At 43.7% G+C, this 20,037-nt stretch overlaps 1 long non-coding RNA gene across 1 annotated transcript; it reads left to right on the forward strand.

Annotated features, from left to right (window-relative positions):
- The first annotated feature begins 6,707 nt into the window (after positions 1-6,707).
- Positions 6,708-12,540, forward strand: LOC309611924. Its single transcript, XR_014234843.1, has 3 exons — positions 6,708-7,267; positions 8,209-8,415; positions 8,487-12,540. It is a non-coding gene; the product is annotated as an uncharacterized lncRNA (long non-coding RNA).
- The last annotated feature ends 7,497 nt before the right edge of the window (positions 12,541-20,037 follow it).

Genomic DNA, 20,037 nt, shown 5'->3' on the forward strand with positions numbered 1-20,037 from the left:
AAAGGAATGAAATTGGGTCATTTGTAGAGACATGGATGGACCTAGAGACTGTCATACCTTGTGGAGTAAGTCAGAAAGAGAAAACAAATATTGTATATTAACGCATATATGTGGAATCTAGAAAAATGGTACAGATGAGTCGGTTTGCAAGGCAGAAATAGAGACACAGATGTAGAGAACAAACGTACGGACACCAAGGGGGGAAAACCATGGTGGTGGGGGGGATGAATTGGGAGATTGGGATTGACATATATACACTAATATGTATAAAATAGAGAACTTATAAGAACCTGCTGTATAAAAAAAATAAAATTCAAAAAAAAAATAGGTGCTTTTAGTCTCACAGTCACAACTTATTCTACTGATATTTATGTTAGAAAATACCTGCTGGGCTTCCCTGGTGGCGCAGTGGCTAAGAATCCGCCTACCAATGCAGGGGAAATGGGTTCGAGCCCTGGTCTGGGGAGATCCCACATGTCGCGGAGCAACTAAACCCGTGCGCCACAACTGCTGAAGCCCGTGTGCCTAGAGCCAGTGCTCCACAGCAAGAGAAGCCACGGCAATGAGAAGCCCGTGCACCACAACGAAGAGTAGCCCCTGCTCGCCGCAACTAGAGAAAGCTCAAGCGCAGCAACAAAGACCCAACACAACCAAAAATAAATAAATTTTTAAAAAAAGAAAGAAAATACCTGCTAACTGGTTTTTATGCATTTGCTAGTTTCTTTATTCTTTAACTGTACAGTAAGTAAGTCAGTAATACGGTGATTGAGTAACAAGCCTCAAGAGAAATATGATCTTATTCTCTGGCTTTTAAGGTACTTTGTTAACCTTTTTCTGGTGTATCATCATGGACTCCTGACTTGTATTCACTTTATAACAACCAACCTCAGCCACTATTCTCCTTCAATGTTCAAGTTGTCTTACTCAGTTTGAGCCAGAAGGAGCCCCTTTTAAATCAGTTTCCGTGTCCTGTGATTGCCATTAATCTCTAAGCATCTTCTCACCTTCTGGCATAAGGAGGTGTTCCAAGCTCATTTTGTACTATTCTGTCTCCGACGTGGGATTAGCCTTTTCTCCAAAGAGCCTTGATTCCTTTTATTAAAAAGTGATATTGGAGGCTGGAATTTCAGTACTAGGGTGCATCATGGAGGTCCTCTTACACCACTTCAGTAGGCAGGGCTAGAAAAGATGCATTTTTACAATAGTTTTTTCATATAAAGCCATGAGTTCATATTGATATTTCCAGTCCAGTTCTAACAGAACAGTTCCTTTTAATATCCTTGATTATATAATTGTATCTCCTTTTACAATAAACACGTTAAACATGAAAGCACAATTTACCTAAACATGTAAATGCAATTACTTACTTGCTTTATCTGGCAGTATGGGAGAACAAATTCAAAATAACAATTCAGGGCTTCCCTGGTGGTGCAATGGTTAAGAATCCGCCTGCCAATGCAGGGGACACGGGTTCGAGCCCGTGTCCGGGAAGATCCCACATGCTGTGTGCGCCACAACTACTGAGCCTGCGCTCTAGAGCCCATGAACCACAACTACTGAGCCCACGTACTACAACTACTGAAGCCCGCACGCCTAGAGCCCGCGCTCCGCAACAAGAGAAGCCACCACAATGAGAAGCCCGTGTACCACGATGAAGAGTAGCCCCCGCTCGCCACAACTAGAGAAAGCCTGCGCACAGAACGAAGACCCAACACAGCCAAAAATAAATAAAATAAATCTAAAAAAAAATAACAATTCAATATTAATATAAATCATACAATTGTTACTGAACCAAACTTGGGTCCGGTCAGCTGCGTGCAGCAGAGCCAATTTACTGACCCCTGGTTGTGGTGAAGGAAAGTACAGCATTTATTGCAGACACCAAGCAAGGAGAATGGGTGGCTCATGAGTGAAAGAACCAAACTCCCCGATGGATTTCAGGGAAAGGTTTTTAAAGACAGAGTGAGGGAGAGGGTTAAGGGGTGCGTAATCGACTCATGCATGTCCTTTTGATTGGTCAGTGGTGAGGTAACAGGGTGGCATTTTAGGAGTCAACATCATCAACTTTCTGGTTCCATTCAATCTTGGGGCTGCATGCCGGCAGTCAGCACGCATGCCGGTGGTCAGCATACAGTCAACTTCCTCCACCTGGTTGGGGTTTTAGTATCCGCAAAACAACTTAAGAATGTGCGTCAGACTTATCTTTACCTTTGAAACAGAACTGGGAGTTCTTGTGACTGATATATTTTTTAAGTTATGGATGTTCTCCTGCCTGACTGTCCTATCTTTGTTTCTGCATTCTTTACTTCCCCAAATATTAACTGCTAGGGCCTGTTCTTTGTTCCACATGTAGGAGCCTAGGAGGTCACAGTGTATTTCCATAGCCTCTCTTCCCAATTAATAATAAGCGAGGACACAAACAGGTCTGTCATTGGGAAGGCCTCTACTGGGCCTGCTCGGTTTCACTTCCCCCTTTTCTTTGACTCTTTTCCATCCTGAAGGGAGCAGGGGATGGGACAAGAAAGAGAATAAAGTTTTAAATGAAGAGGTTAATCATAAACTCAGCAGGGGAACTCAGTTTTGGGGGAACTCAATTTCACAATTGCTTAATAAAACTCAAAAATTTTCTAGTAGGATTTGCAGTTTGTTTGCTTTGTTCCACATTATGTCTCATTCTGGTGTGTATTGAAATTTCTCTGATAGAGAGTTTGGGTCAATCATTTGAGATTGTTTTCACTTTGAGGATCTTTTTTAAAGATATTTATTTATTTATTTGTTTGTTTATGTATTTTGGCTGTGCCAGGTCTTAGTTGTGGCATGCGGGATCTTCATAATGGCATGCAGGGTCTTTAGTTGTGGCATGTGGACTCTTAGTTGCAGCATGCATGTGGGATCTAGTTCCCCGACCAGGGATCGAACCCAGGCCCCCTGAATTGGGAGTGCGGAGTCTTACCTGCTGGACCACCAGGGAAGTCCCCACTTTGGGAATCTTGACATCCTAACAACTAATAGTTCTAAGGTCATAGAACAGGGTAGTTTTCAGCTAGACAGAAGACACAAGAGTTTATTTAACCTCCAGTTAATGGAAAGAACTTCAACAACTCAGTCTCCAAAATTCTTTAAATGTGTTCATTTAGCTATCATCTAACATCTATCATTTTGTCAGTATACCAATGGCTAAATGCATGTACAATGGTGAGGAATGGGAATTTTTTTTTTTTTGGCCGCGCCGCACAGCATGTGGCATATTATTTCCCTGACCAGGGATGGAACCTGTGCCTCCTGCCGTGGAAGTGCAGAGTCTTAATCACTGGACTGCCAGGGAAGTCCCAGGAATGGGAATTTTAGAGTCTCTGGTAGAACTAGGTTGTTATTTGCTCCAAACCAGAACTTTATCTTTTTATCAAATCAATAATTGTTGAATTTCCTATCTTATTTTTCCTTTTCTGAAGCCAACTGTTGGGCCTCTCTAGCCAGTTTTTCTAAATTATCATTTGGGGAAATAGCACTTTGGACCATGACAGAGGTTTGGCTGCTCTTGCCCCTTTAAGGGCAGCATTCATTGCAGGAATACCAGCAAGGTGTTTTCCCCTAGCTTCCAGAGAGTCAAGTTTATATATACTACATATTCTTTATTCATTGATCTACCAGTGGACAATTAAGTTGCTTCTTTTACGGAACCAAACTTGGGTCTGGAGGCTGTCTTTTCCACATTGTGTATTCTTGCCTCATTTGTCATAGAGTCATTGACCATGTAAGTGTGGGTTTATTTCTGGGCTCTTTGTTCTGTTCCATTGATCTACGTGTCTGAATTTGTGCCCGTAGCATCCTATTTTGATTACTGTATCTTTGTATTATAGTTTGAAATCAGGGAGCATGATACCTCCAGTTTTGCTCTTCTTTCATAAGATTGTTTTGGCTATTCAGCGTCTTTGTATTTCCATACAAATTTTAGAATTGTTTCTTCTAGTTCTGTGAAAAATGCCAGTGGTATTTTGATAGGGATTGCAGTGAATCTGTAGATTGCCTTGGGTAGTATGGACAATTTAACAATATTAATTCTTTCAAGCCATGAGCACAGCATATCTTTCCATTTGTTTGTGTCATCTTCAATTTCTTTCATCAATGTCTTATAGTTTTCCAAGTACAGATATTTACTTTCTTAGATTTACTTCTAGGTATTTTATACTTTTTGATAAGATTGTAAAATGAGATTGTTTTCTTAATTTTATTTGATAGTTTGTTGTTATTGTATAGAAACACAACAGATTTCTGTATATTAATATTGTATCCTGCAACTTTACTGAATTCACTAGTGAGTTCTAGTGGTTTTTTGGTGGTGTCTTTAGGATTTTCTATGTATAATGTGATGTCATCTGCAGACAGTGACAGTTACTTCTTCCTTTCCAGTTTGAAATCCTTTTATTTCTTTTTCTTCTGTGATGGCTGTGGCTAGGACTTCCAATATTATGTTGGATAAAAGTGGTGAGAGTGGGCATCCTTGTCTTGTTCCTGATCTTAGAGGAAATGCTTTCAGCTTTTCACCCTTGAATATGATGTTAGCTGTGAGCTTATCATATATGGACTTTATTATGTTGAGGTATGTTCCCTCTCTACCCACTTTGTTGAGAATTTTTATCAAAAATGGATGCAGATTTTGTCAAAAGCTTTTCATGCATCTATTGAGATAATCACGTGATTTTTCTTCAATTCATTAATGTGGCCTATCATATTGATTAATTTGCAGATATTGAACCATCCTTGCATCCCTGGGATAAAACCCGCTTGATCATGATATATGATTGTTTTAATGTTTTGTTGAATTTGGTTTGCTAATATTTTGTAATGACTTTTTAAAAATCAATGTTCGTCAGTGATACTGACCTGTGATTTTCTTTTTTTTGCAGTGTCTTTGTCTGGTTTTGTTATCAGAGTGAGGCTGGCCTTGTCGAATGAGTTTGGAAGCCTTCCTTCCTCTTCAATTTTTTTGAATGGTTTCAAGAAGATAGGTTTTTTGTTTTTTTGTTTTTGTTTTTTTGTTTTTAAATTTATTTATATTTATTTATGGCTGTGTTGGGTCTTCGTTTCTGTGCGAGGGCTTTCTCCAGCTGTGGCGAGCGGGGGCCACTCCTCATCGCGGTGCGCAGGCCTCTCACTGCCGCGGCCTCTCCCGTTGCGGAGCACAGGCTCCAGACGCGCAGGCTCAGTAGTTCTGGCTCACGGGCTTAGTTGCTCCACGGCATGTGGGGTCCTCCCAGACCAGGGCTCGAACCCGTGTCCCCTGCATTGGCAGGCAGATTCTTAACCACTGCACCACCAGGGAAGCCCAAGAAGATAGGTTTTAACTCGTTTAAATGTTTGGTATAATTCATCTGTGAAGCCCTCTGGTCCTGGCCTTATGTTTGTTGGGAGTTTTTTGATTACTGATTCAACTTCATTACTAGTCATTGGTCTGTTCATATTTTCTATTTCTTCTGATTCGGTCTTTGGAGATTATATGTTTCTTGGATTTTATCAATTTCTTCTAGGTTGTCCATTTTATTGGCGTATAATTGTTCACAGTAACCTCATGATCCTTTGTATTTCTGTGGTGTTGGTTGTAACCTCTCCTCTTTCACTTCTGATTTTATTTTGGGAGGGGGATCTCTTTTTTATTTCTTGATGAGTCTGTCCAAAGGTTTATCAATTTTATTTATATTTTCAAGAAACCACCTCTTAGTTTCATTAACCTTTTCTATTTTTTTTAGTCTCTATTTCATTTATGTCTGCTCTGATCTTTATGATTTCTTTCCTTCTACTAACTTTGGGTTTTGTTTATTCTTCCTTTTCTAGTTACTTTACATGTAAGGTCTGGTTGTTCATTTGACATTTTTCTAGTTTCCTGAGGTAGGCTTGTATCATTATAAACTTCCCTCTTAGAACTGCTTTTGCTGCATCCCATAGATTTTGGATTGTTGGGGTCACATTTTCATTTGTCCTCATTGATTTCTTCAGTGACAATTGGTTCTTAATAGCATATTGTGTAGCCTCTTTGTGTTTGTGTGTTTTTCCAGGTTTTTCCTTGTGCTTGATTTCTAGTTTCATACCATTTGGGTCAGAAAAGATACTTGATATGTTTTCAGTTCTCTTAAATTTATTGAGACTAGTTTTGTGGCCTACACATGATCTATCCTGGAGAATGTTCCAAGTGCACTTGAAAAGAATGTGTATTCTGCTGCTTTTGGATGATATTCTACATATATATCTTCACCTGGTCTAATGTGTTGCTTATAGCCAGTGTTTCCCTATTGATTTTCTGTCTGGATAATTTGTCCATTTATGTAAGTGGGCTTAAAGTACCCTACTATTATTGTGTTACTGTTAATTTCTCCATTTATGTTTGTTAATATTTGCTTTATGTATTTAGGTGCTCCTATGTCGGGTGCATATGTATTTACATTTGTTATATTCCCATGTTGGATTGATCCGTTTGTCATTATGTAATGTCCTTCTTTGACTCTTGTTACAGTCTTTGTTAAAGTCTATCTTGTCTGATTTGAAGTGTTGCTTCTCCTGCTTTCATTTTGTTTCCAGTTGCATGGAATACCTTTTTCCATCCCCTCACTTTCAGTCTGTATGTGTCTTTAGATCTGAAGTGAGTCTCTTGCAGACAGCATATAAATGAGTCTTGTTTGTTTTTTTTTTTTTAAAAAGGACATTTTAAATTTATTTATTTATTTATTTTTGGCTGTGTTGGGTCTTCATTTCTGTGCAAGGGCTTTCTCTAGTTGTGGCGAGCGGGGGCCACTCTTCATCACAGTGCGTGGGCCTCTCACTGTTGCGGCCTCTCTTGTTGCAGAGCACACGCTCCAGACGCACAGGCTCAGTAGTTGTGGCTCACGGGCCTGGTTGCTCTGCGGCATGTGGGATCTTCCCAGACCAGGGCTCGAACCCGTGTCCCCTGCATTGGCAGGCAGATTCTCAACCACTGTGCCACCAGGGGAGCCCGAGTCTTGTTTTTGTATCCATTCAGCTACCCTATTTCTTTTGATTGGAGCATATAATCCATTTCCATTTAAAGTAGTTATTAATAGGTATGTACTTATTGCCATTTTATTGTTTTCTTGTTTTGTAGTTATTTTTTGTTCTTTTTCTCTTCTTTTGCTCTCTTTGTGATCCAATAACTATTTTAGTGTTATGTTTGGCTCCTTTTCTCTTTTCTTGCATATGTATCTATTGTAGATTTTTGGTTTGTTGTTACCAATAGATTTATGTATAGCCATATATAGTGAAGTCCCTTTAACATTTCTTGTGAAGCCAGCTTGGTGTTAAGCTAAACTCTTTCAGCTTTTTCTTGTCTATAAGACTCTATCTATTCTTCAAATCTTAATGATAACTTTGCCTGGTATTCTTGTTTTTGTTCCTTTCATCACTTTAAATATATCATGCCACTCCCTTCTTGCCTGCAAAGTTTCTGCTGAAGGGTCAGCTGATGGTCTTATGAGAGTTCCCTTGTACATAACTAGTTGCTTTTCCCTTTCTGCTTTTAAGATTCTCTTTTTATCTTTATTTTTTGCCATTTGAATCACAATGTGTCTTGATGTGGTCCTCTTTGGGTTGATCCTGTTTGGAACTCTCTGTACTTCCTGGACCTGGATGTCTATTTCTTTTCCCAAGCTAGGGAAGTTTTCAGCTATTATCTCTTCAAATAAGCTCTCTGCCCCCTTTTCTGGCATCCCTGTAATGCAAATTTTATATGCTTGATGTTGTCCCAGAGGTCTCTTAAACTGTCCTCAGTTTTTTAAAATTCTTTTTTCTTTTTTATGTTCAGCTTGGTTGGTTTCCACTACTCTGTCTTCCAGTTTGCTGAGCCATTCCTCTGTATCATCTAATCTACTGTTGTTTCCTTCTAGCATATTTTTTATTTTAGGTATTGTATTCTTCAGCTCTGTTTCATTCTCTTTTTTTAACTCTTTGTTAAACTTCTCACTGTGTTCATCCATTCTTCTCCCAAGTTCTTTGAGGATCTTTATGATTATTACCTTGAACCATTTATCAGGTAGATTGGTTATCTCCACTTCACTTAGTTTTTCTTCTGGGGATTGATCTTGTTCCTTTGTTTGGATCATATTCCTCTGTCACCTCATTTTGCCTAATTCTGTACTTTTATTTCCATGTAGTAGGTAGGTCTGTTACATTTCCCAATCTTGGAAAAGTAGCCTTATGAAGGAGACGTCCTATAGGGACCCTTCCTATAGGACCCTCCCCTCTGTTCACTAGAGCTGTATGCTCGAGGGGTGCCTCCTCTGTGGGCTTTGTGGGCTCTTTTGTTGTAGCAGGGCTGACCATTGTCAGCACACTGGTAGGTAGGGCTACCCCCTGCCCCGTAGCCCTGCCTCATGCAGAGGCTGCTGGTCTGCTGGTGGGTAGGGCCTGGTCCTGGCACAGCTGACTTTGGGGATTGGGGGTCCTCAGGCTGGTGCCATCCCACTGGTGGGTGGGGCTAGGTCCTGGGGCTCCTGCTTGTAGGGCTCAGAGGGTCCCAGGACTGATGCTGGCCCGCTGGTGGGTGGGCAAGCCTCTGTCGCTAATAGGCTAGAGGAAGGACTCCAAAGTGGCTCTTGTCAGCACTAATGTCCTTGTGGTAGAATGAGCGCCCCAAAATGGCTGCCACCAGCATCTTTGTCTGCAGGGGGAGTCTCGGTTGCCTCTTGCCTCTCTGGGAGGCTCTCCAAGATCAGCAGCAAGTGGCTTCGACCCAGACTCCTTTCAAACTACTGCCTCTGTTCTGGGACTTGTAGCATGTGAGATTTTGTGTGTGCCCTTTAAGAGTGGAGCCTCTGTTTCCTATAGCCCTCTGCCTCTCCTGTACACAAGCCCTGCTGGCCTTCAAACCCAGATGTTCTGGGTCCCGGTGCAGGACCCCAGGCTGGGGAGGCTGATGCCAGGCTTGGACCCCTCGCTCCTTGGAGAGAACCTCTGTGATTGGGATTATCCTCCTTTTTGTGGTTGTCTACCCAGGGGTGTGGGTCTTGACTGTACCACATCTCCGCCCCTCCTACCGGTCTCGCTCTGGCTCCTTCTTTATTTCTTTAATTGTGGAAAATCTTTGTGCTAGTCTTCAGGTCATTCTCGTTGACAGTTTCTCTGTAAATAGTTGTGATTTTGCTCTTCCTTTGGGAGGAGGTGAGCTCAGGGCCTTCCTGCCCCGCCATCTTGGCCGCACTGCGAGTTTCTCCCCTTCCTTTTCATGTAGAAAAAGGAAAGGAGGGGGGCATCTGATAACTGGGATGCCCGTGGGCAGGTGGGTTCTGCAAACTTTTCCTCATGGCCTTGAAGACCATGTCATCTGGTTCTTCCCATAAAATTGGGTCAGGGTTGTTACTGTTCAGTAAAACATATAGAAGTTTGGCCATAAGAGAGAAATTTGGAATCCAATTTCAGCTGTAACTAGCTGGCCCAAGAAAACCTCTCAGCTGGTTAACTTATGACACCATGAAGCCTGTCTGAATCTAAGTGTAGTCCTTGCTCTGATATCAGATGCCCTAAGTATCGAACCTGGGTTTGGGAAAACTGCCATTTTTCTTTGGCAGTCTTATATCCCTTTCTGGCAAGTAGATTCTATCTTCCTGTGAAGAGGCTTGAAAAAGATAGCAAAGAAGCAAATCTACATATTGCAACAAAGTAGAACCTTTAGGGAACTTTATTTTATATCATCCAGATCAGCCTTAAGGATTTGTGAGAAATAAGGACTCTCAGTAAAACCCTGAGACATTACTGTCCAGGTGAATTGTTTTTCTTCCAAGTGAAGGGGAAAAGGTATTGGCCTGTTTCATTGACCGGAATACTAAAGAATGCACTTGAGAAATAAAATATTGCCTGCCATATCAGTAAACAAATGATGTCACAGTCATCAGCGATTGCAGCCACCTCCGAAGGTGAGCAGTGAGCCCTGAGGGAACTCGGGAAGGAAACAAAGAATACCTGCCATCTAGCAGCCATCAGACTGCAGCCACTCCGGAAGGTGAAACTCAGCATGTGAAAACAGAAGATACTGGCCCCAGGTAGCTGAGGTAGCTGAGGTGCATATCAAAGGAATGATGTCAGTGAGCCCAGACTCTTGCATCTTCCCATGCATAGAAAAAGTGCTAAATTCCTTAACCTGAGATATCGTTTTCTTTTATTATCAGTAATCTTTTGTTCCTACAACGTGCCCTTTGTTCCAAAACTCCTGTATATCCTAACTCCCCCCTCACCTCCTTGGAGCAGTTCTGTCAGGGTTACTTGAGATGCTGCCTCCCGGGCTTGAAGTCCTCAGTATGTCCGCCAACTAAAACAGAACTCTCAACTTTTAGGTTGTGCAATTTTTTAGTTGATACACTGCAGAAATCAATTACAGTAAAGGATTTACTTCTGGTGGGAATGGATGTATGAGGGTTAGGAGCAACAGGATGTGGAAGGATAACAGTGTTGTTTATTGCCTGGAGGTCCTGGACAAACCTCCACCCTGGGCCTTAGGGAGTGTTCCAGGGACCAGTACAAGGGATAATGAAGTCTTGAGATTTGTAATGCGCTTTGGGCTTTATGCCTCGAAGGGCTTCTTTACTTAGAATATTGATCAATTCTGGGAAGAGTTTTTTGAGGGATCTATTTTGATGACAGATTCACTGTGAGTTTTGCCAACATCAGTTAGAGATTTTGCCCATAATGAGGTTGGTAGCTGATTCAATAGGACAAACGATCAGTGTTTTCAGGATCAGCTCTAGTATCATCAGAGAGGAACAAATAAAAGACGTCAAAGTGTCAATTAATTCTCCTGATTGGTTACTGTGATGACTACTGTCAAATTCTAGAATTATTCCCACCTTTTGAGAGAAAGAAATTCTGGCATGATACTTCTTTAAGAAGTCTCACAAAATAAATAGATAGGAGCGGAGGAACTAAGGTTGAAAGGGTATGTATTTCTCAAAGGGTCTAAACAAAAGGGAATAGATTCAGACACAGGAACCTGTTGAGGTTCATTAGAGATTCCACTATTTGAACTGTTTTAGTGCTCCGAGGCAGGGGCTGTTTAAGTAGTGAAGTTGAGCACTGAGCGTGTGGGTCCAGTGTCCTTTAGGACTAGAAATAATTCATCCCAAATCTGCAGAAATGTTTCTCCAAGCTGATTAAGAGGGAGGATTGGGAAGAGCCCCTGCAGTTCCTTGGGGCCCCCCATTGAGAACTGGGAGGATGTCAGAAAGACTGGAGGCACCTAAAATGCTTAAATTTGTAATAGTCTCCATTCCAATGTCCTGGATCTTCGCAGTAATAGCAGAAACTGGGAGTATTTGGTTTTGTTAAGGAGCCTTCATTTGCTGAAGTTGAAGATGAAGAATTTAGGGGTCCTGCTTGGACATGACTCACCTAGTGTGAGAGAGCTGGTCTGCAGAGGAACTAAATCTGGAGTGGACATGGTTCCCCATGCCATCCTGGTGCTTTTTACTAGAAGGGAAAAATCCCAGTTCAGCCCATTAATCAATATAGAGCTAAAAGCTACCCAAGATCTGAAGGAAAACCAGAATTAAAAAAAAAAAAAAAAAATCTGAGGGGCTTCCCTGGTGGTACAGTGGTTAAGAATCTGCCCGCCAATGCAGGCGACACGGGTTTGAGCCCTGATTCAGGAAGATCCCACATGCCGCAGAGCAACTAAGCCAGTGCGCCACAACTTCTGAGCCTGCGCTCTAGAGCCCGCGAGCCACAACTACTGAAGCCTGTGCGCCTAGAGCCCGTGCTCCACAACAAGAGAAGCCACCGCAGTGAGAAGCCCGCACACCACAACAAGGAGTAGCCTCTGCTCGCTGCAACTAGAGAAAGCCCACGCGCAGCAACAAAGACCCAACGCAGCCAAAAATAAAATAAACAAATAAATAAATAAAACAATCTGAAGTTGATTGTAATATTCATGAGCAGATTTATCAGATTTTTGTGTGCAAGCCTGAGTTTTGTTCCAATTAATAGGCTTTGGGAAAGCCCTAGGAATTGCTCAGTGAAGTCGCCTAGTGATTGCTCCAGCCTGACTGTGTAAGTTAGTGGGCTGATACCTCAGTTGTAACTCTAGAGACCTGTCAGGATTTTCCCCGTCAGTGGTCTTCATGCAATGCTGGGCTGGCCTTCACCAATGAGCTTATGAAGGAGCTGATGTAAGTCAGAGGAACCAGGTTGATAAATTTGAACGACTATATTAAATTCCTCAGCAAATCTGTGAGAATCTTTGGTTACTTTGGGAAATCTTTGACTATGGCTCACCGTTCAGCCTTAGTCCAGGGAGTATATGAAATTAAGGGTTTAGACTTTGGCTCCTCAAAAGGCTTAATTTCAAAGGACGTTTTCTGACAAGTTCAGAGGAGAGGGGGTGGGGAGAGTTTCAGAGCAAAAGAAAAGTTCGAGGAGAGAACTAGTGTGAGGGAACTGAGGGTGTAGAGGAGGGTAGGTGGCACAGAAGGGAAGGAGGGAGGTGGAGGCAGGCAGTGTGGCCACGAGGAGGGCCGAGGGAGAGACACGAGATGGTGCCAGAGGGGAGCCTGAGGCCAAGAAGCCAAGAAGAGGAGTTTGAGGCTTCTGGGCCACTTTCTCTTCCTCGAATCACTGTTGCCTCAATTGATCATAAAATCTTATCTTGCAGAGAGACAATTTTAGACCCATGATAATGTTGGGAAGCCGCAAAATGCCAATTAAAATAAGCTTTCCACTCAGTTTTGGAAAACTTTGAGCTATTTTAGTCCAATTTGGTTGTGAGGAAATTAGGTTTGGGATTTCAAAAGTTTCCCATAAGGGCCATTGACATTCTAGACTGCCTTTGGTCAGATCGGTCCATTTAGTTAGAAACACACATGAGGGAGGCATGCGGTTTTTAAACATAAAACCAGTGGAGTCCCTGTACAGGGGGTTCCTCAAAATACTCAGTTAGATAACTGGGATTCCATTTCCTAGAGGTTTTCCTCTCCAGTAAAGGACAATTTTCAAACAGCTTAAATGGTTTACAGCACAAACGGCTCAATTCAAACAGCTTGCAAGCCAGTCCCAGCTAGTCGTAAGGAGACAGCGTGGTCCTGGAGGAGCCTGGCTGAGGTCTGTTTTTCAGCCCGTCTTCAGGAGGCCGCCCTTCTGAAAGGACAGGCCAAAGGCTGAAAACCCAGCACTGCTTCCCCTGAAGCAGTCCCTTCCCAAAGGAATTGGGCCAACAGCATTTTCAGCCAGCTTTGGTTGAAACAGTCTGACCTCAAGATTAGACCGAAGAGCCAAATGAAAACTTATACAGAGCAAGACCTTAACTGGAGAGATGAAACCTTTAAATAGATCCTGAATAAAGCCTGGAGAGCTTCAAACACAAACAGGCCGTGAGCTTGGATGCAGGAGAAAGATGTACCTTCAAACTCCAGGGTCAGCAAGAAAAGCAGTGAGCCCAATGGGGCAATGTGGGTACCACCCCCGTCTGCTCACCCGGAGGTGTTGGGAATCTTCTCCAGTCCCTGTAAGGGCAAGAAAAGTGATGACCTGAAACAAATAGACTGCCAGGTATTTCTCCAGCAAAGATGGGTTTATTCAGGATCAGCAGAGAGGTGGTGCGCCACGCGGAAGCCCTGCATGGTGAGGGAAAGAGCACTTTCATGGAGAGGAAGAGGGAGGCAGCAGGGCTGTGGTAGGCAGTCTGTGGCTTTTCGTTGGCTGAGTCCTTGCCTGGAGAGGAGGGGAGTCCTTCTTCCTGTTGGGCTCTGCCACTGTTGCAGGACATGCGAGCTCCCCGTTCTGGTCTCCCAACTCTATTTAATTCTGCCAATTAATTCTTTACACTGGGTAGTTCTGGTCCAGGACAGAATACTGCCAGGGCAGGGAGCACAGTTAAACAAGCAAGATCTGTTCTCCTTTAAAAAGTTACTTCTTTTTTTCTTTTTTAATTAATTAATTAATTTATTTATTTATCTTTGGCTGCTTTGGGTCTTTGTTGCTGCACGCGGGCTTTCTCTAGTTGCGGCGAGCGGGGGCTACTCTTCATTGCGGTGCACGGGTTCTAGGCACGCAGGCTCAGTAGTTGTGGCTCACGGGCTCCAGAGCGCAGACTCAGTAGTTGTGGCGCATGCGTCACATGGGATCTTCCCAGACCAGGGATCGAACCTGTGTCCCCTGCATTGGCAGGCAGATTCTTAACCACTGTGCCACCAGGGAAGTCCCTAAAAAGTTACTTCTTTATTGTATAAAAGTCCCCATGAAAAAGGATGCTGTGTTGGGAATGCTTTATCTCAGCTCTGTGAGGCAGAAAGCCTAGAGGTTGGTTGGGTGAGAAAGCCTGGACTTCAAAGTCATTCTTTCCCCTCCAAATCACACCTCCCAATGTTAATAATAATAAAGTGACAGAAGGAGAGTTACCAATGGGTCCTTGAAGGTAAAATGAATTTATGGACCTGCCTGTCTGATCAAGAATTAATGGATTGAATTTAACCACAAGGTTTTTCTCTCCCCTCCACTTATTGCTGGCAGGGTTTTTATTATTATTTTCTATCAGCTAGCATAAGAAGCATGTGAGTGAAATAAATGTGCAAGCCTGAAATGAATGTGAGAATATTATGCATTTAATTGAAGCAAGGTCACTGGCTTCTTCTGGAAAGTCTCAAGGTCACTCTTCCTATATAACAATATGTGACCTTTAGACATCGGTGACCTATCAGTAGATAGAAGGTAATTGCTCACATATTACTATTTAAATTATAGAAATATTTACACTTTTGACTTTTATCATAGACTGATAATTTGCTCATCTTCAATATATTTCATCAAAAGCAACATCATTCTTCCCATTAATCTTCATGAAACATGCGCAGGACGAAAAGCACTGGTGTGCCGTTGAGGACATGCTGTATTTCGACCATGTCAGAGGAGCACGTGCAGTCAGTGGACATGCACAGCCACCGTGCACAGCGGCATCATCTCCATTTTTTTTTTTTAATCTGTGCTAAGTTGGCTAGTTTTAGTAGCCATTCTTCATCCTCTAAGCACTTAGCAGAATATGGCCTGCTGTGTTTGTGAAAGTACCCCTGTGGTTCACCATTCAGCTCGGACACCCTGTTGAGAATTCTTCATCTGCTAAGCCCTTGGATTTCTTTTTTCTTTTTTAATTTTTATTTTATTTATTTACTTATTTGGCTGTGTCGGGTCTTAGTTGAGGCATGCAGGATCTTCGTTTCGGCATGCGGGATCTTTTGTTGCGGCGCGTGGGCTCTTTGCAGTGTGCGGGCTCTCTAGCTGTGGCACGCGGGTTCAGTAGTTGTGGCATGAGGGCTTAGTTGCCCTGTGGCATGTGGGATCTTAGTTCCCCAACCAGGGATCAGAACCCGGGTCCCCTGCATTGGAAGGCGGATTCTTAACCACTGGACCACCAGGGAAGTCCCTGTCATCTCCATTTTTCAAAGCACAGAACAGAGACGTTAAGCAACTCACCAAATTTATACAGCTAGAAATCGTGCAGCTGGAATTTGAAGTCAACATATGTGAACTTCATAGCTCAGGGACAGGAGAGCAGCAGGATTGGGGACTGAGTTGCACCTGCAATTCCTCACTTCCACCACCCAGGCCCCCTCAAGTGCGCTGACACCCAGCGCCCCACAAGACCCCCACAATTCCACGCTCAGGGAATCTGACCCCCACTTGCCAAGGGACTGAGGTCAGGAAAGCTGCTTGACGAAGCCTTGCAGAAATGATCCTCAGTGTCACTCTGTTGCTACCACTGTTCTCGTCTACAGGTCCCTGTTAGGTGGACCTTGGTGACCATCTTCAAGGGCATCACGTAAATGGGTTAAATAAATAACAAAAGTCCATTGTCTCAGGAAGATTGCAGGTAAAAAGCCGTTAGCTCAGTACTTGATCTATGTTTTCTGGGCGACAGAGGTGGGGGGGCGCATTTTGTACTGCTCTTCAAGCTGAGGGACAGGCTGGTAGACTGTTTCTACAACTAGTAGAAACCCGGTAGTGTGGTGGGCAGGGGCTCCCAAGGGCATTTGATGCCCAGGGTGGGTTATTATCTTTACACCCTCCCCTAGTCGACAGAAGTATTTCTGATTATAATCATGTGATTATCATTAGTAATCGTTAGTTTCTTTTTTAAAAAAAAACCATAAACTCTTTTATTTATTTATTTGGCTGCGTTGGGTCTTTGTTGCTGCGCGCGGGCTCTCTAATTGTGGCGAGCGGGGGCTGCTCTTCATTGCAGTGCGTGGGCTTCTCATTGCAGTGGCTTCTCTTGTTGCGGAGCACAGTCTCTAGGCGCACGGGCTTCAGTAGTTGCAGCACGCGGGCTCTAGAGCACAGGCTCAGTAGTTGCGGCACACAGGCTCAGTAGTTGCAGCACGTGGGCTCTAGAGCACAGGCTTCAGTAGTTGCAGCATGTGGGCTCAGTATTTGCAGCACGCAGGCTCTAGAGCACAGGCTTCAGTAGTTGCGGCACGTGGGTTCAGTAGCTGTGGCTTGCGGCCTGTAGAGCGCAGGCTCAGTAGTTGTGGCGCATGGGCTTAGTTGCTCTGCGGCGTGTGGGATCTTCCCAGACCAGAGGTCGATCCCGTGTCCCATGCATTGGCAGGCAGATTCTTAACCACTGCGCCACCAGGGAAGTCCTTTTAAAATTAATAATTAACATTCAAAAAGATGAATAAATTTCAATTTTAATGATATTTATCAACTTTAGTAAAATTTTTAATGTACAAACTAAAATCTGCACTTTAACAAAAATACTTCACCTTGTAGTTCTCACTGCTCTCTTTCATTGTTTTAAATTTTAAACATAAGTGCTGACGTAGAATGACAAGTGAAGTAATGGAAGTTCAAGTCCTACTTCTTTGTGTTTACAGTCATGGCTTACAATCATTTTTTTTACTTCCAATATACTTTTTAAATGCAGGAGGACACAGTGCCCCAGGGGTTGGACCGAACCATGCCTGAAGCAAGATCTATACTTCTGAACCACGTGAACGTATTATAGCTGAGTGTGCTTGCGTTGGAACCAACTGTATAACTGGGAGGTCTTGGAATTAACTTCCATGTAAAATATAATGTTTGTGAAACGTGTTGACCTAAAACAATAAAACAGCCAGTTATTTTACCAGCAAAACGCGTTTATTTGGGAACAGTAAAGAATTGCAATTGAAAACTTGCAACCCTTGGGGAACTAGAGGCAAGCCCTAGGAACAGAGGAGGGGAACGTATTTTATAGAGGAGTAGGAGAACTGGGAGGGGCTCTTCTGAACTAAGAGCCCATTGGAGGAAACTGGGAGTTTGAAGTGTAGTGGCTTCTCATTGGCTGGGCTGTTGCCAGGCAAGGAGGAATTCTTCCTCCCTTCTGCTGGGTAGTAAAGTCACAACCATCTTCCTGCTGGAGTTGCAAGGTAATTCTCTTCCTGTTCAGGCTGCAGTTGTTTTAAATGAGGTTCCTGTTTATTCATTTTCACAAAAGGTTAGTAGTGAAAATGGGAAACTACACCATTTCTAGACCAACAAGAGAGGTTTTCTTCTGGGAGGAGTATCTGTCACTGACAGCGTTTGGAAACTTTGGTTGGGTTTTATTATCATTTTAAAATGCTCTACAAAACAGGCGCCTGGGTGCTGCCTGCGCCAGGGCGAGGCTCCCCCCACCCAGGCATTGGTCTTACGGTGGGCGCGGGGGTTGTGTGCTGTGGGATGACGGAGAAATGTGACGAGGTGGAAATCAGAAGGTGACACTATGGTAAACCACATCTGCGTCCAGATTTTGTGCGTGTCTAACTCCTGTGGTGGTGAGCGAAACTCACGGTCTCAGGGTGTGAGCAGTAAGGTCCTGCATGCCCTCGGATCCTAGCACACCGTGAGTGGCTTATAGACGACAAGGAGCCCCAGGGGCTGCCATCACAGCGTCTGGCTACGATGGGCCAGACCCCTGGAGGGGACCCGTGCTTGTTCTCTCCCCCTTGACTAAAGGCAGCAAAATGAGGTCTCTGGCTACTGCCCTGACCTTACTGCCCCTGGATTCCCTGTTGGTGCTACTCGTGGCTTCAGATTAAGAGCCAGAAGATTTGGGATCAAGTTCCAGTTCCAAAACTAACTAGATGGCTTTGGGCAAGTCATTAAAACTCCCTGAGCCTCTTGTTTCTTCGTTTATTAAATAAACATAAGATCTGCCTGTTGACCTCACAGGGTGCGGTGAGAAGCTCACAGAGTAGCAGAAATGGAGACGCGCGGCCGGCTCCGGGGGGGAGGGGCGTCATTCAGCAGTGGTCTCAAACCTGAGCGTGCATCACCGTCACCTGGCGCTTGCTAAACCACAGCGTGCTGGGCCCCACCCACACGGTTCTCATTCTGCAGATGTGGTGCAGGTGCATCCGTCCTGACAAGTTCCCAGGTGATGCTGTTACCAAGGGCCGCTCTTTGAGAACGATGCCTTAGGGTTCCCAGGGCGGGCGTCGGACTGGGGTCTGAGCCCTGGCTGCACCCTTTCTATCTGCATGGCTGTGGCCAAGGTACTTATCACTTGAAATCTCAGCTTCCTTCACTGTAAACGGGATAATGTTAGTGTTGGGGTCGGTCATGGCTGTGTGTACACTACTTAGTACAGGCTTCCTGAATGTCAGTTTTGACAATGTGAAAGCGATTCTGTGGCGTCTGTATACTCCTGGGTATTAATTAAAAAATACTTCATTTCTGAAGCAAGAAATGGCTTCAGAGAGTTATCTATCCAAAATCAAACATTTTGGGAAACCCTAATGTGTTTTACAGAAACATGATATATAGACTGGTAGAAATTTTTATTCAAAAAATATAATTTGCAGGAAAATGTAAATTGGAGTTACAAGCACATAGTTTGAATATATGATGTTACATGTGTTCCTATGTTGATCTATAATTTTTGCTAGGTCAGCAGTTCTTAAGATTTTGGCCTCAGGACTCTGCACTTTTTAAAATGAAGACCTTGAAGAATTTTTATTTATGTGGGTTATGTCTATTGATATTTACCATATAAAAAATAAAACACAGAATTTTCATGCCCTCTCTGGGCACACCACCCTCTCAGCACCTCCACGTGTTCAACAACCCGACAGCTCTCTGAACTCCATCGCTTAAGTATTTGACGGAGGCTTCCTCATGTGGGCGTGATTGAGTATTACCTCAGTCTCCAGCCCCCTCGCCCCCCCCAGAGAACAGAAGATGGAGTTGAAAGTTCCAACCCTCTGACCACAGCTTGGTCTTTCTGGTGACTTGAAGCCATCAAGGAACCCACCAAGAGTTGTCTGCTTAGAACAAAAGACGTCCCTATCACCCAGGAAATTCCAAGTGTGGTGAGATAACAAGGTATAAAAATGTTTAACTTTCAGAGGTAATGTGAAGTACATAAAGGTCAAAAACAAAACTTTAAAACTCTTAGTGAAACATACAGGGGAATCTTTTTTATGGGCAGTGGTTCTCAAAGCGTGGTCCCTGGGGCTTCCCTGGTGGCACAGTGGTTAAGAATCCACCTGCCAATGCAGGGGACACAGGTTCGAACCCTGGTCTGGGAAGATCCCACATGCCGCAGAGCAACTAAGCCTGTGCACCACAACTACTGAGCCTGTGCTCTAGAGCCCGTGAGCCACAACTACTGAGCCGGCGTGCCGCAACTAATGAAGGCCACGCATCTAGAGCCCGTGCTCTGCAACAAGAGAAGCCACCTTAGTGAGAAGCCCGAGCACTGCAACAGAGTAGCCCCCGCTCTCCACAACTAGAGAAAGGCCATGCGCAGCAAGGAAGACCCAACGCAGCCAAAAATAAATAAATTAAATTAAATTTTTAAAAAAAAGTGTGGTCTCTGGCCAGCAGCGGCAGCAGCAACTGGGATTTATTGAGCAGGCACGTCACAAAAAGAACCCAGGTGAGGAAACGCTTTTGATGAAATGTCCATTGTCACTGGTGATCAGAGAAATGTACATGAAGACCACAGTGAGACACCGTTGACACCCACTGTCATAAATTTAAAAGTCTGAAAAACTCAGTTATGGGGAGAGTAGGGTTCTGCAGGCTCTCTGA

Source organism: Balaenoptera borealis (assembly GCF_965194805.1).
Source record: "Balaenoptera borealis genome assembly, chromosome: 15".
Taxonomy (NCBI): Eukaryota; Metazoa; Chordata; class Mammalia; order Artiodactyla; family Balaenopteridae; genus Balaenoptera; species Balaenoptera borealis.